Below are 14,645 nucleotides of genomic sequence, written 5' to 3'. Positions count from 1 at the left end.
CAGATAGTTTGTACATATCTTTGTAAACATATTAGAATTTTTTTAGAATAAATTCCTAGAGGTAATAAACACTGGACATTTTTCTTTCATCAAGGTTCTACAAATTTTTACTCAATAAATTGTTGGAGGAAGTCATTAAGAGGAGCGGATAGGACTGCTGATTGAGCTTATGAGCTGGATACTGGTAACTGGAAGTTACTTTGCCCCATCCACTGTTATTGGAATGGACCTTCTGCCAAAACATTTCTATAGTGGGAGCTATTTCAAAGACAGGTCTGAGAGTAAGATGTTAAGACCATGTGGACTGAATATATGAGTGAACCAGTTAGGGCTCTGTCTAAGCTTTTCAGGTTTGGTGTGTGGACTGAATATATGAGTGAACCAGTTAGGGCTCTGTCTAAGCTTTTCAGGTTTGGTGGGCAGGCGAGATCTCGTATTGCTGCTATTCAGGCTAAGCCTGGTAGGTAAGTTTCCTTAAGTACGATACCTGCCACTTACAAATCTGAAGTTATCTACACCTTTCTTGGGTTTTTCCTTGCTCTCTCTATACAGAGGCCAGTGTCAGCTTTTACCCAGGAGCTCCTAAGTGTAACTACTAACAAATCCACCAACTCAGTGTATTGAAAAAAAAAAAATATATATATATATATATATATCTTGCATCTTGCATTTTCATTTATTTGGGCAGTGGAAATGGATATTTATTTAAAATATCATTAAGTGTATTTGAGCAAATTTTCATTTGTTTAGCAGCTGGCCACATGCATTTCTTTCTTTGAAATAACTTAATAAGTGTCCATTTTTTTCTATTGGATTATTTATATTTTCCTTTTGATTTTTATAAGTAATTTTCATATTAAGAATTTTAATCTTGCTTATCCAAATTAAAATAATTTCTTTATTTTGACATTGGACTTTTAACTTTTTAATGATGTCCTTTATATTTCAGATGTTTTACATTTTTATGTAGCTCCATGCATCTATCATTTTTTTTCTGGATTCTAAGTTTTGTGTTTTGCTTAGAAAGACTTTGTTACCTCTAAACTAATTTAGAATAAATCATTCCTATCTTTCACAAATTCAGCTCTTTAAGCTACTCAATTTTTTGTTAGGTATAATATAAGGTAATGTGAAATATGCATTTCACTGTATTTTAAAAATATAAACAATTTCCAACTTATTTGTGAAGTAAGCTGTGCATTTTCTACTGATTTTAAAGGTCAACTGAATGTGCTAAATTACTTGTACTTGTTTATATGCAGCATGAGCCTGTGTCCGGAATCTCTAGTCTGCTCTAGAGATGTTGCTCCACTTGTCTTATCTGATTTCAATTCTTAATTTTACTCTGTATTTCTCTAAGCTTTTACTAGAGTATGTTACCACACATTATTTCTTTTTTCTAAATTGTCTATTTTTATTCTTTTACTTTCCTGTAAAGATTTTCCATTCGTTAAAATCAGTAAAGAATTGGAATTAAATTAAAGTATTGGAACATTGCTTTATTGACCCTTCAGACTCAATTTAACATAGTTCTAATCTTTGAGAATGATTTCTCTAGTTTGCCCATTTTGGTAATTGGCAATGATCCTTGCCTCCTGGTATTTATGTTCTTATGTGTTTCCTCCCAAATTAGACCCAGCTAAATTCAGTAAACTTTTCTCTAGTATTTCTCAGTGATTTTATCACTTCTTATAGTATTTACATATATTGATTACTGTCAAATTTAAAAAGAAGATTTTACTTGCTAGAAATCTAGGTGAAATCTTCACCTCAAGAAATACAGTTAACGGGTGATGGGTGACATTTTGTAAAGTGACTACGTCATGGTTGGAAATGTATTGAGAATGGAGGAAATGCAGTGAAGAGTGAACCTTGTGACAGTGTGCTGGTACTGGGCCGAGTGGAAGGAAAGAGAGGCTCTGAAAACCCTGAAAACAAAACGTGGGAGTAGACGGGTCTAAAGCGAGTTTTTCAAATGCTTTACCAGTGCGATAGGGCAAATGATGATGATGATGATGTCTAGATGTCTAGATGCTGTCTCTGGGCCTCACTTTCAATCTCTTCTGATTAGTCATTATGTAAGGAGTTAGATTCATGTTTCTTTGTGATGGATCCCAGTTTCACAGCTAGAGCATGCCTGCCTAGTTTTTACAGTATTATACCTATTATTTAATGTATTTTCTTTCCTTAACTCATTGCCTTCACCCTATTTGCAGTCCAGATCTGTTCTTCTGACTCTTAATCAATGCATGGAAATATCATCTAACTCGTGACCTAAAATGGAAACAAGGGTCATCCTTAACATTTGCAACATCCCTTAACTTTCTTAATTATTCATTGAGCCTTGTCAAGATTTTTCCATGAAATATCTTCTTGAAATTTGTTCTCTCTGATCACAGCCTCACCAACACTGACTTACATGAGAAACTCAACATCTATGTTCTGAACTATTCACGCAGCTCCCTGATCCTTGTGCTTACGTCCACAATTGGTATCTCTAAACTATTCTTTCCTCTTCCTAATTTTTGTTACAAAACACAGATATGCTATCTCCAGATTCCAGAGAAAACCTTAAATGGCACTAAATCACCACCTGTTAAATGTCCAGATGCCACAGGGGTGCAGGCTAGGTGTATCATCTTGACCCACTCTATCTTTGGGGATCACACTACACACCAGAAGAATTCCCTGGTTTCCCAGAAGAACTAACTGTAAAGAGAGTCCATTACTGAGCTATGTGAGCAACACATGATTGGTCCAGGGATGGGCAACACACAATGAAAAGGCCACCTGAGACCTGTTGTTTTTTTTTTTTTTTGTGGGGGAGGGAGGCAGGATGTATAAGAGGAATTTACAGTTGGGCTAGAAAAATGGAGAGAGAAAAAAATAGAGATTAAAATTTTGTTTGAAATTGTGTTTCTTTGCAACAAGAGCTTTTTTGTGTGAATTTAAGGAACTGTTGGTAGCCATCCTCTCCCTTTCATGTGGCCTGAGTAGGAGGGATAGCAGGAATGTTGAAAAAAATCATTTAAACACAATATCAGAAAGAAGCACATATGAGAGATGGAAAGAGCACACTCAGATCCCTTGAAACCTATTTGCTCACATCTTGAGACTTGGGTCTGCTTATCAAAAAAAATCAAAATATAAACAACAAAAAACCTAAGCCAATAAACTTAATTACATTGAGGGGAAAATAGAAGATACAAGTAATTCTACTAATTATTGAGTGAGAAAAATTATAGAAAAGTTTGTTTAACTTGAACATGCTTAAGGAATTGAGAGAGATTTTGAAATTTGTTATATCTACACAAAAAGCTATTTATATATTTTTTACAATATTGAACATTAGAGTTTGATAAATAAACTATTAGCAGGATACTAAGACAAATTCATTTGTTTTTGGATTTATTTCATCTAAAATTTGAGTCTGCCATTAGTTCAAGTTTTTCTCTGTAAACAGAAATTAATATGTAATTGGAATGAGATATCTTTTTTCAGTTAAGTGTGAAGTGAGGAAAACTATGTCTTGTGCTTCACCTCTAATTCACCAGTTCATGGCCGAAGAGTAATTTCTATTAAATAATAATGAAACTGTAAGCTATTTGAAAGTTTTCCGGCATTCCAGAATTAAATATGAGGTTGAAAGGTGAAGATGAATGGGCTCTAAACATCCTTATCTTTAAAGAAGGCCACAAGCAATTAAGTGTAGAATCTTCCCACTCTAATCCTGGACATTAATCTTGGAGCATGTCTTCTATATTGGCTGGACTGTATTGGAGACAGATTCCTAGTAACTATGTTACTAGGAATTTCAGAAAGGTAATTTCTGAGTGTAATGAATTCTCTAAAGCACATAATCACCGTCGTTTNTATTAAATAATAATGAAACTGTAAGCTATTTGAAAGTTTTCCGGCATTCCAGAATTAAATATGAGGTTGAAAGGTGAAGATGAATGGGCTCTAAACATCCTTATCTTTAAAGAAGGCCACAAGCAATTAAGTGTAGAATCTTCCCACTCTAATCCTGGACATTAATCTTGGAGCATGTCTTCTATATTGGCTGGACTGTATTGGAGACGGATTCCTAGTAACTATGTTACTAGGAATTTCAGAAAGGTAATTTCTGAGTGTAATGAATTCTCTAAAGCACATAATCACTGTTGTTTGATAGAATGAGACTAGGGCAGGGGCTTCAAATAGTGTGGTCAGCAAGGACTCTGGAAAAGTGGTGTTTTGGTTAAGATCTAAAAGATGGCAATGTTCAGCTACCTGAACATTCACAGGAAGAGCATGCCTTCAAAGTAACAGCAAGTGCAAAGATTAGGATGAGGGAAGTTGTTTGAGGTTTTTGTGGAATAGAAAAAAGTCCTAGGGGCGTGTGAGGAGTGCAGAGCATAATAGTTAATCATAAAATCACATTATGATTTTAATGTGTTTGCTAGAATAAATGTGACTATAATTATATAAATGGTTGGGCCTTTTATAATTTTTCAGCACTCAATGACAATACAAATAACAATAAAATATAGCTTCATTTTACATTAAGCTTTTTCCTTTATTTGAATTATTACAATTAGAAAAATTGTGAATAATTCTTAGATACTCATTGCAAAATCAAGTCATGTTCTAAATGTAGAATGAGGCTTGTTTTCATAGGAAATATCTTTTATTATAAATATGAATATCCAAAATTAATATATAGATCTATCAGTACTACAGAACAAGAAATTCCTGCTAATACCATTCAGATATTCTTGTTTGAATATAAAAGGAAATATTGTGTATTCTTTATATTAGCTTTCCTGCATAGTTTGAACTTGTTTCCCTAGTGTAGATGTCTGATAAGATTTTTTTTTTCTCTTTTTGGTCAAATCATGGATTTCCTTTCCTGTATCTGGAAGAATTTGGCAAGTATCTGTCTTTTAACTTACTGTAAAACTTTCAATGTTATCCCTTTGAGCATTTCTTTACTTTGAGATCTTAAGAGACTAGCATTAACTAATGGAGTACCGTGGCAATTTTAATCTATTGATGACTTGCAGGAAGTTATTGTAAGTCAATATACAAGGTTCATCAGTGCAGAGTGTAAAGCCGCAGAAATTGACTTGCAGGCATAGGTATACTTCAGTGCTATCGTTATTAGTTCCATTTGTCAATATGGAGACATGAAGGCTAAGAAAGATTAATTGAGTTTGCCAAGATTACAAAACATTGGAGTGACAGAAATGGGAAAAAAGCCTATGTTGTCTGACACGCAAACCTTAGCTGAGTCCTACATAATATTGCCTCCAGCTAAAAGCTACCAGTCTGGTGGATAACAGACTCGATGCAATGCTTTTTATTGTGACATTTCTATAATTAATGACTAGGGATGCCTTCTCTGTTCTTTCTAAGATGTTAAACTGTTTCTCAGTAGGTTCTCAGTCATGAATCTTTGTAATTGCCTATATTTCTCGCCCCATTGACTTCACAGTGAGATGGAATACAGAAAAGATGTAAAGCCTCTGCCCTTTTTTCCATTAGTGACAATATTTTTCCACTTCAGTTACAGGTTTAAGCATAGGCTCTTCGTTAGCCAATTCATCTAACACCTCACTTACAAAGAGTCCAAAACATACAAATCCTTCCTAAATCTCTATGTTCTTACTCTATGAATTTCAGAGACCAAATTATGTATTTCTCTGTTTTTTACTTTATATCTTTTTATCATGAAATATATCTGAATTCTGCAATAACTTTCATATAGGATGGGTTACCAAGGACTATTGACAAAATCCTACTCATTTGTGAGCAACTGCTTTTTAATTTCATTAATCATGAGCTAAGAGTTGTCCCTTAAATCAGATTTGCCTTTGTAAAGTGTAGTAATATTTTGAGAAATGTAAATAATGGCATTGAAGTTTTCCAATCAATAATATGCTATGATACATTTAATAATTTTCTTTCCAAATCCCAAAGACAATTGAAAAGTGAACACTTTTCTTCTCCAAAAGGTGCTGAACACGCTTGCAACAGTATAACTTGCTTTTTTTTTTTTTTTTTTAAGACTATGGCAAGGTGCAAAGGAAAGCAATTGCAATAAAACATCATGTTGCTCTGGAAGCAAAAGTGCCTGGATAATCAGTTGCCAGTCAATGGAGACTTCACCCTCGATCAGACATCAGTAACAGTGTATGTGGAGACAGTATCCCAAATCTGTTTTCCTAGTAGGTAATCTTTAAATTATTTGAGTGATTTATCCCACACATTTTATTTAGGTAATGCATATTACCTAATATGCATTAGAAATTCTGATTGTGTTAAAAAAATTAAAGCAGTCAAGGTTACTTATTTTCAGCTTTTTTGATATGTTTTGTGATGGTGTGTAACCAACATAATTTAAAGTTATAATTATCATGCATATTTCCATACAGTTTCAATTTATTACATGTGATTTAACTAACAGTAATTAAACCAAGTAGATAAAACTTAATTTGCCATTCTGATTATTACAGTTCCTTGGCTAATCTTTTTTGTATGCAAGAAACTTCATATAACATATGAATCTGTTAAAAGAGTTAACATTTATTCTAAAGAATTTTTTCCTTCTTTGACTGGTGGACAATTTTTAAAGAATTCCCGAAACCCCTGTTTCAAACTAGTGCTAGCAACTTCCTGTCTGTGATGGCATTCAAGGCATGAGCTATCCTTGTCTTTGAGAGTAAAGGACATTTGTTTTTTGAGTTGCACTTTTATCACTGACAACAATAAAACTGTTTTTTGAAACATCAAATTAAATGAAAACCTTTTTTTAACTAAAGGGCATTGGAAATAATATTTTGTTTCTTAACCAAAGGAGCACATAGTTAGAATGTGGGATATTTATAGATATTTTAAATCCATAAAAAATAAATTTTAAAGAAACAATGAAGATATTTTTAGTAAGTGGCAGTTTAGTATATAAACTATTTGTGAAATTATACATTAAGAATCAGGGGGATTCTAACAACAAGTAGCTTTAAAATATAAATTTTAATTTTCAACAAAGGTGTGAATTGAAATACTGAGATGTCACTGAAAAAAATAAACACAATAAGTTTAAAGATTAAACTTTTATATCTGTGTATTTGGAATAACTTACTGTCAATTAGATACAATATTCATTCATTATTCATTCATATGTTCATTTGTTCATTCATTCATTCTCCACATTTGTTGAATCCATGTCTTTTTGACCTCACTGAGATCCTTATTTCTGAACAGATTTGTCACTTACAAATTTCCTTTGTAAATGACAGGAAATTTACCTAACTACATTATGACTTGCTTAGATAAATTAGATGAAAAAATTTTTTAAGGATTTAAGTTAAAATCCACAAATTTTAAAGTCTTAAAATTTATACTACCACTGGCAAAAATTATAGTTACAATGAATTTTAAAGAAAATTAAAGTTAGAATAAAATTTTATAGTCTTCTAAGTATAAAACTTTATTCTGTTAAGTTAAAATAGTGATAAATCTGTCACATTATCAGAACCTACACACATGATAATAGCTTTGAAATTATTAAAACATTCACTAGCAATTTCTACTTTTAGCATCTGTGAAGCAACTCTAATTCATATTAACAATTATAATTAGATCATAGTTTTTTATTTTCCAAGCACAGAAATATCCCTGTCTTTAATTCCTTGGTTCACTGATTTGCAAGATTCCTAAAATATAAATTTAGAAAATGTACCTTACAGCTCAAAATTAGTAAACATACATGATAGGGGTAAGGTGCTATTGCAATATTTTATTTTAAATATGTTCTATTTTATTGAAACACTGTAGAGCCAGAGGGAGAGAAATGCATGGTGTTAAACTCCTGACCAACAAAATTTGAGGTAAGAATTCTTCTATCTTTTTCTCTTGAGTACAACTATGAAATATCGTCTAAATTCTATTCCTTCTTGAGTAATGGGTAAGCTACTTAGGTCCAAGAAGACATAACTTCTTTTTAAATGTGGGAAATACAATATGTTCACTTATTACCTATGTGCATACACAGCTGACAGTGTCCACAGTAGGGTTCATTAATAACTGAAATGTGCCTGGAGTTGCAACTGTGTCTAAAATGCAGGAAACTCTTCTTTGTTTGATTTTTTTTTCTGGTCTCCTTGCCTCATCTCACCTATGCACAGCCCTGGTTCACATAAAGTCCGAGAATAATGGTCAGATTTTTTTCTAGATTTGCTACTAAAGTGAATCCATTTAGTCCTGCCTACTGAGTGGCAGGACACCATTGAGGCATTTGGGGTATAATGATTTTTATTTTTTAGTTATTTTAGTGAAAAAGGTATTAGCTCTGAATTAAAGGACTTTATAACTTGAAATGAATAGGTGAATACAGGATTAAAGTTACTTAGTTGAAGATTAATATATCCTTTACATTTTTTTATATCATGGAATATTAAATTGTAAAATGTACCAAAATGGAAATAAGTCTCACACCCATTTACTCTTAAAAATACTAACTTATTCACAGTATATACAATTAGGCATGTGGTTGTTAATATTCATAACATAGAGCTGTGTGCAGAAATTGTTAACCTAATGGTAATGCAGTGGATAATGAGGCACAGGAGCTCTCCCTAGAATGCACAGTCTATAGCTGGAATTCCACCTGAATACACTTTGTCCAGGCTTTTACCAGGTTGTCCTAGTTTAGAACTTCTGGCAATCTTCGAGGACTTTGCTATACACAGGCAGACCTCATTTTAGTAAATTTTACTTTATTTTACTTTGTAGTTATTGTACATTTTAAAAAGTAAAGGTTTGTGGCAAGCCTGCATCGAACAAGTCTGTTGATGTCATTTTTTCAACAGCATTTACTCACTTTGTGTCTCTGTTTTACACTTTGACAAAAAATTCATACAATATTTACATTATTACATTTTAATGTATTTTATATTATTATATTTGATGTCATACATATTTTATATTACATACCACATGTCATATTTGTTATAGTTAATGTTACTCTTGTCATTTGGGCACCATGAACCACATCCATATGAGATGGTGAACTTAAGTGACAAATGTGTGTGCTCTTACGGCTTCACCAAATGGTCATTCCCTGGTCTCTCTCCCTCTCCTTGGGTCTCACTATTCCCTGAAATACCATATTGAAATCAGACCCATTAATAATCTTACAGTGGCCTCTAAGTGCTCAAGTAAAAGGAAGAGTTACACATTTCTCACTTTAAATCAAAAGCTAGAAATGATTAAGCTTAGTAAGAAAGACATGTTGAAACTGACAGGGACCAGAGGGGAGAGGGGAAAGAATTTCAGGGGAAAAGGGGGAGGATTCACAGGAACTAGTATAACGGACACATGGACAAAAACTAGGGGGGTGGAAATGGGAGGGAGGTGGGAAGCACTGGTGGGGGGAGCTGGGATGGGAGTAAAAGTCAGAAAACTGTACTTGAACAACAATTAAATTAAAAAACGCTTACAAATAAAAAAAGAAACCAAGAAAAACTGAAAGCTAGACCTCTTATGCCAAACAGTTAACCAAGTTATAAATGCAAAGGAAAAGTCCTTGAAGGAAATTGAGAGTGCTACTCCAGTGAGCACCCAAATGATAAAAAAGTGAAAGAACTTCATTGCTGGTCTGGGTAAACTATCAAACCAGCCACAACATTCCCTTAAGCCACAGCCTATTCTAGAGCAAGGGCCTAACTCTCTTCAATTCCCTGAAGGTTGACAGAGGTGAGGAAGCTGCCAATGGAGAGGTTGAAGTTAGCAGAGGTTGGTTCATGAGGTTTAAGGAAAGAAACCCTCTCCATAACACAAAAGTACAAGGTAACGCAGTAAGGGCTGAGTGTAAAAGCTACAGCAAATTATCCAGAAGCTCCATCTAAGATAATTACTGAAGACGACAACACAAAACTGATTTTCAGTGTAGGTGAAATAGCCTCATATTTGAAGAAGATGCCATGTAGGACTTTGGCAGTTTGGAGGAGTCAATGCCTGGCTTTGAAGGGTGTGCTGACTCTCATATTAGGGACTAATACAGCTGGTGACTTTTAAGTTGAAGCCAATATCCATTTAACATTTAAAATCCTAGTGCCCTTAAGAATTATGTTAAAGCTACTCTGCCCATGTTCTAGAAATAGAACAACAAAGCCTAGATGATAGCACACCTGTTTATAATGTAGTTACATGAATATTTTAAGCTCACTGTTGGGACTTACTGTTTGGAAAAGAAATTTCTTTCAAAATATTACTGCTTATGGACAATGAGCCTGGTCATTCAAGAGCATTGATGGAGATACAGAATGAGATTCATGTTGTATTCATGCCTGCTATTGCAACATCCATTCTGTAGCCCATAGATCAAGGAATACTTTTGCCTTTCAAGTGTCATTGTTTAAGAAATATATTTTGTAAGGCTATAGCTGTCATAGATAGTGATTCTTGTGATGCAGCTGGGCAAAGTAAATTGAAAAGCTTCTGGAAATGATTCATCATTCTAGATATCATTAGGAACATTTGTGATTCATGGGAAGAGGTGAAAATACCCACATTAATGGGAGTTTGAACGATGCTGATTCCAACTCTCACAGATGACTGAGGAGTTCAAGGCTTCAGTAGAGGAAGTAACTTCAAGATGTGCAGAGATAGCAAGAGAACTAGAATCAGAACTGGAGCCAGATGATATGATTGAATTGTTGCAAGAAAATAGTTTCTTGGGATCACAACTACTCTTGGTAAAGACTTCGTGAAGACTGTTGAAATGACAACAAAGCATATAGAATATTGCATATACTTGGTTGATAAAGCAGTGGTGGGACTTGAAAGACTCGATTCCAATTTTGAAAGAAGTTCTACTGTGAGTAAAATGCTATCAAACTGCATCCCATGCTACAGAGAAATCGTTCAGTTGACGTGGCAAAGTCCATTGCTGTCATATTTTGAGAAGCTGTCACCGTCACCCCGGCCTTCGGCTATCACCATCCTGACCAGCAACCTCAACTCTGAAGCAAGGTCTACCCCCACCAAAAAAAATACATTTGCTGAAGACCTAGGTGATGGTTAGCATTTCTTAGCAATGAGGTATTTCTACATTAAAGTATGTACATTGTTTTTTAAAGACATAAATGCTATTTTACACTAAACAGACTACAATATAGTATAAACAACTTTGACATGTGCTGGGAAACCAAAATTATTTGTGTGAGTAACTATATTCACTTTATTTCATGATCTAGAACTGAACCCTCAATACCTCTGGAGTTTGTCCGCACACCTTTTGGGTCATTGTTCACCACACTCAGCAGCCACCTGGTTCTAGGATCCTGACCGCCACACTGCTCACAGTTTGCTCTGTGCTCTGTATCCTGTCTTCTCATCCTTTGTCTTAAGACTAACTTCTCTCAGGTCCAAACTGCTTTAAGCTTGCGCAGAAAGCTGGATTTTCAGTTCCCCACAGGAATCACTGAGAACAGGTTGTAATGTTTAACAAGATTTTACTGAAGGCTTGGGAACAATAGAAGAGAAATATAATACAAAGAACTTTAAAAAGGATGCTCAATAAAGCTACTCTCTGTGTGAGCCAGAATCAACCCCATTCTTCCTGCACCCAGCAGAGTTTGACACATAAAGGTATATTGAATTAATTAATGCAATTAAATGTTTGTAGAGTTTGCACATTCAATATATTCACAGAGGTTTTGAACAAGAAGTCTTTTAATCTGTAACCTGTCAACTTGCATAGGGATTCAGTTCTCCGCCCCTCAAAAGAAAGAGACTTTGAAACTGTCTCTTATTCAGGTCCCATCTCTTCAAAGTTAGCATGGACTAAGCCATTTTCTTATGTTTTCAGGTGCTTAAGAATTATTTCTTAAGTTATGATTGTTATAACACTTTCATTATTCTAAATCTGTTATACCATATTATTTTTAAGTCCAAAAATTGCTATTGTTTTAGTTGGTGTGTTATCAGGCAACAACTCCATTCTACTTTTGAATTTCTTCCCCCCACCTTTTGTTTTTTTTCTGACCCATCTTTGTAGCTAGGTACTCTTACTATAGGACCCTTCATTGTAGGGAACTGGTCTGCTTGGCAATGGTGAATGTGGCTCAGCCCTGCATCGAAAAGCCAAACAGGAGTGAAGAGGAAGGTAGGAACCAGACCCTCAGACAGGTTTTCCTGTGGGAATCAGGCCCAGAAAATTCATACAGATTGTTATGGCTTGCTCTTGCAAAACCTCCCTTGCCCTGCTCTAAAACGGCAGATGTTTATTGCCTATCTATCTTCAAGGTCATTTCCAAAGTCTGTATGAATTTTCCCAAGGATGTAATGTAGTTAGCTTGCCACCTTTCCTGTCTCCATTTGTTATTTTTGTTTCCTTGATTGTACCTAAAATGTAGACAACAACATTCTATGGAATAGATAATAAATCCTCCTTTGCTGTAAGACCCAAGAGAAACAATAAAACCCTGTCCAGGCAAGCGACAGGGTGCTCTCCCCTGGAGAGAAGTGGCCCCAGGACTCTAATCTTAAGAGGGTACCTGTGCCGCCCCTTTTTCTCCACAGGACTGCTGTAGTTTGTGTGCATTTGTTCTCATCTTCAGCCACAAACCATGCAGACTCTGCTGGCTGGAGTCTGCCACACTTCATCCCTCGTGTCTGCTCAGTTCCTAAAAGCTCTTTGCCACCTGTTCTATTTCTGAAGGCTTGGGAACAATAGAAGAGAAATGCAATTCTCTTTGACCTCCTGTGTGGCAACCCCACCGACTCTCCAAGTTCACCTTTCATCTGAGGGCAGGAAGAAGTAAGATCAAAGTAAAAGACGTTCTGTAATAATTGTTTACTGAAACTGCCCTTAGGAAATTTTCTGAGGACTTCTCTCAGGGTGAATAAACATGCCAAGAGATTCTGAATCCTGATGAGCCCAGCTCTCCCAGAGTCGGGAGCTCTCGTTTCGCGGTGGCCTTTGGTGCCCGGGACTACACCTTGAGCCCGGAGAAGCTAGCAATTTAAATGAGTGTCATAATGACACAGGCACATACATGCATGTACATTTTGCCCAAAGCTTTGTTTTAAAGCTAAATTTTTACATTTTCACAGTTACAAACATATATCAGTATGGGGTAAAATATATATACATATGGAGTAAAATGCTCACAATTTTCTTTACTGGGATATTTCTTTAAATGGCTTTGAACCTACACAAGATTTTATTTAGCAAAGTTTTAATTTTTCAATAAAAATGTAATATAAAAATATTAGGTAATTAGAACATGTATCATCGTTAACCTTTCTTTCAAATATTTGCTTATTTACTTTTTATTGAAATAGCAGATCATTTACATGAGTGGATTATCAAAAGTGTGATGTTTGAATACATAGAAAGGTTGGTTAAGAGATTCCCAATGTGAAGTGGAATACTGGTCAAGGTCAGATGTAGAAGAGAATTTATTTTAATGACAGCAAGGTAAATATACTGGCCTAAAGCAAGAGTAGACATTGCAAAGTAATAAAGAGCATGTTTGAATTGATGAAGATAATTTCTATTTTAATGTCAGTGAAGAATTTTGCATTGAGGGAAACAATATAGTGAATTAAATATGTTTAGTTTGTTAAAGATATCAAAAAGTTTACAGTTTTTTGGATTTAGTGTGTTAATGTTAGAGTTGTTTATAGTATTTAATAAAATGTCAATCCTATGGTATATTATTCTAACATTTAAAAAAGGATAAAAATCTGTGCCTTCTGTCCACTCTAGAGTTGAATTTGTAGTGGTACATCCCATTATTCACATAAAACTCAATGGTTCTCCTAATTTAATAACAATAATTTTGGGAAAAAATGTCCAAATTTCTGAAGTAAAACTCAAGTGACAATTATTTAGGAAGCAAATTTCAAATGCAGAACTTTCTTGTGAAGGAAAATGCTCTGAATCATTTTCAACATTTGATAGTGTCTGTGAATCCTTTGTGAATTTTTTAAGCAAAAAAAAATCTCATTAGTGAAAGTAACTGAAGTTTGACATCTACTTAAGAGAACAAAAATATTCCTTATTACGTACTATGTGTGTGTGTACACTAGAACTTGCACTGATTTTTGTTACTAATGTAACAAACGCGGCACCACAGATACAAGCCCTGCAAGTAAGCTAGGGAGATAGAACCCGGGAGTACATTGTTATTTAAACTTTGTGACAAATATTGATGCAGGTGCCAAAATAGGTGCAAAATTTTCAAATTATCACCTGGTTTATGTGCAAGAAGGAAAAGCTCATGCCACTTAGCAGAAATGTTGCTGCACTGTGATTCTCACACCTGCTCTCTGTGCAAAGACAAGCCCTTAAACTCTTCCATCTGTGATGGTGCCACGTTTCATTGAGAAAAATCTATGCCAATTGTACAGCTATGTAGTAGTAGCCAAACACAAAGGGTTCGGGTAGTTCAAGGATTACAACTTATTTTAAAATCTTAATTTTAGAAACCAGGGCTGTATTTTTCAAGGAATGTTTTTGTTGGATTTCTCAAAACAACCCGTAATTGAATTAGTAAAAAACTCAATCGTCATACCTCCAGTTCTAAATTGAACACATATGCACATATGCACAAGAATGCCATTGTTATGTTTAGTTTTTGTGCCTGCATGTA

The 14,645-nt window shown here is 34.6% G+C and overlaps 1 pseudogene; it reads left to right on the top strand.

Annotated features, from left to right (window-relative positions):
* Positions 1 to 6,091: 6,091 nt before the first annotated feature.
* Positions 6,092 to 11,068, top strand: LOC118978590 (tigger transposable element-derived protein 1-like; annotated as a pseudogene).
* Positions 11,069 to 14,645: the final 3,577 nt, after the last annotated feature.

Source organism: Sturnira hondurensis, unplaced genomic scaffold (genome assembly GCF_014824575.4).
Source record: "Sturnira hondurensis isolate 20B ecotype Veracruz unplaced genomic scaffold, ASM1482457v3 Scaffold0022017, whole genome shotgun sequence".
Lineage (NCBI taxonomy): Eukaryota > Metazoa > Chordata > Mammalia > Chiroptera > Phyllostomidae > Sturnira > Sturnira hondurensis.
The sequence above is the reverse complement of the archived record's forward strand: the minus strand, read 5'-3'. Positions and strand labels throughout refer to the sequence as shown.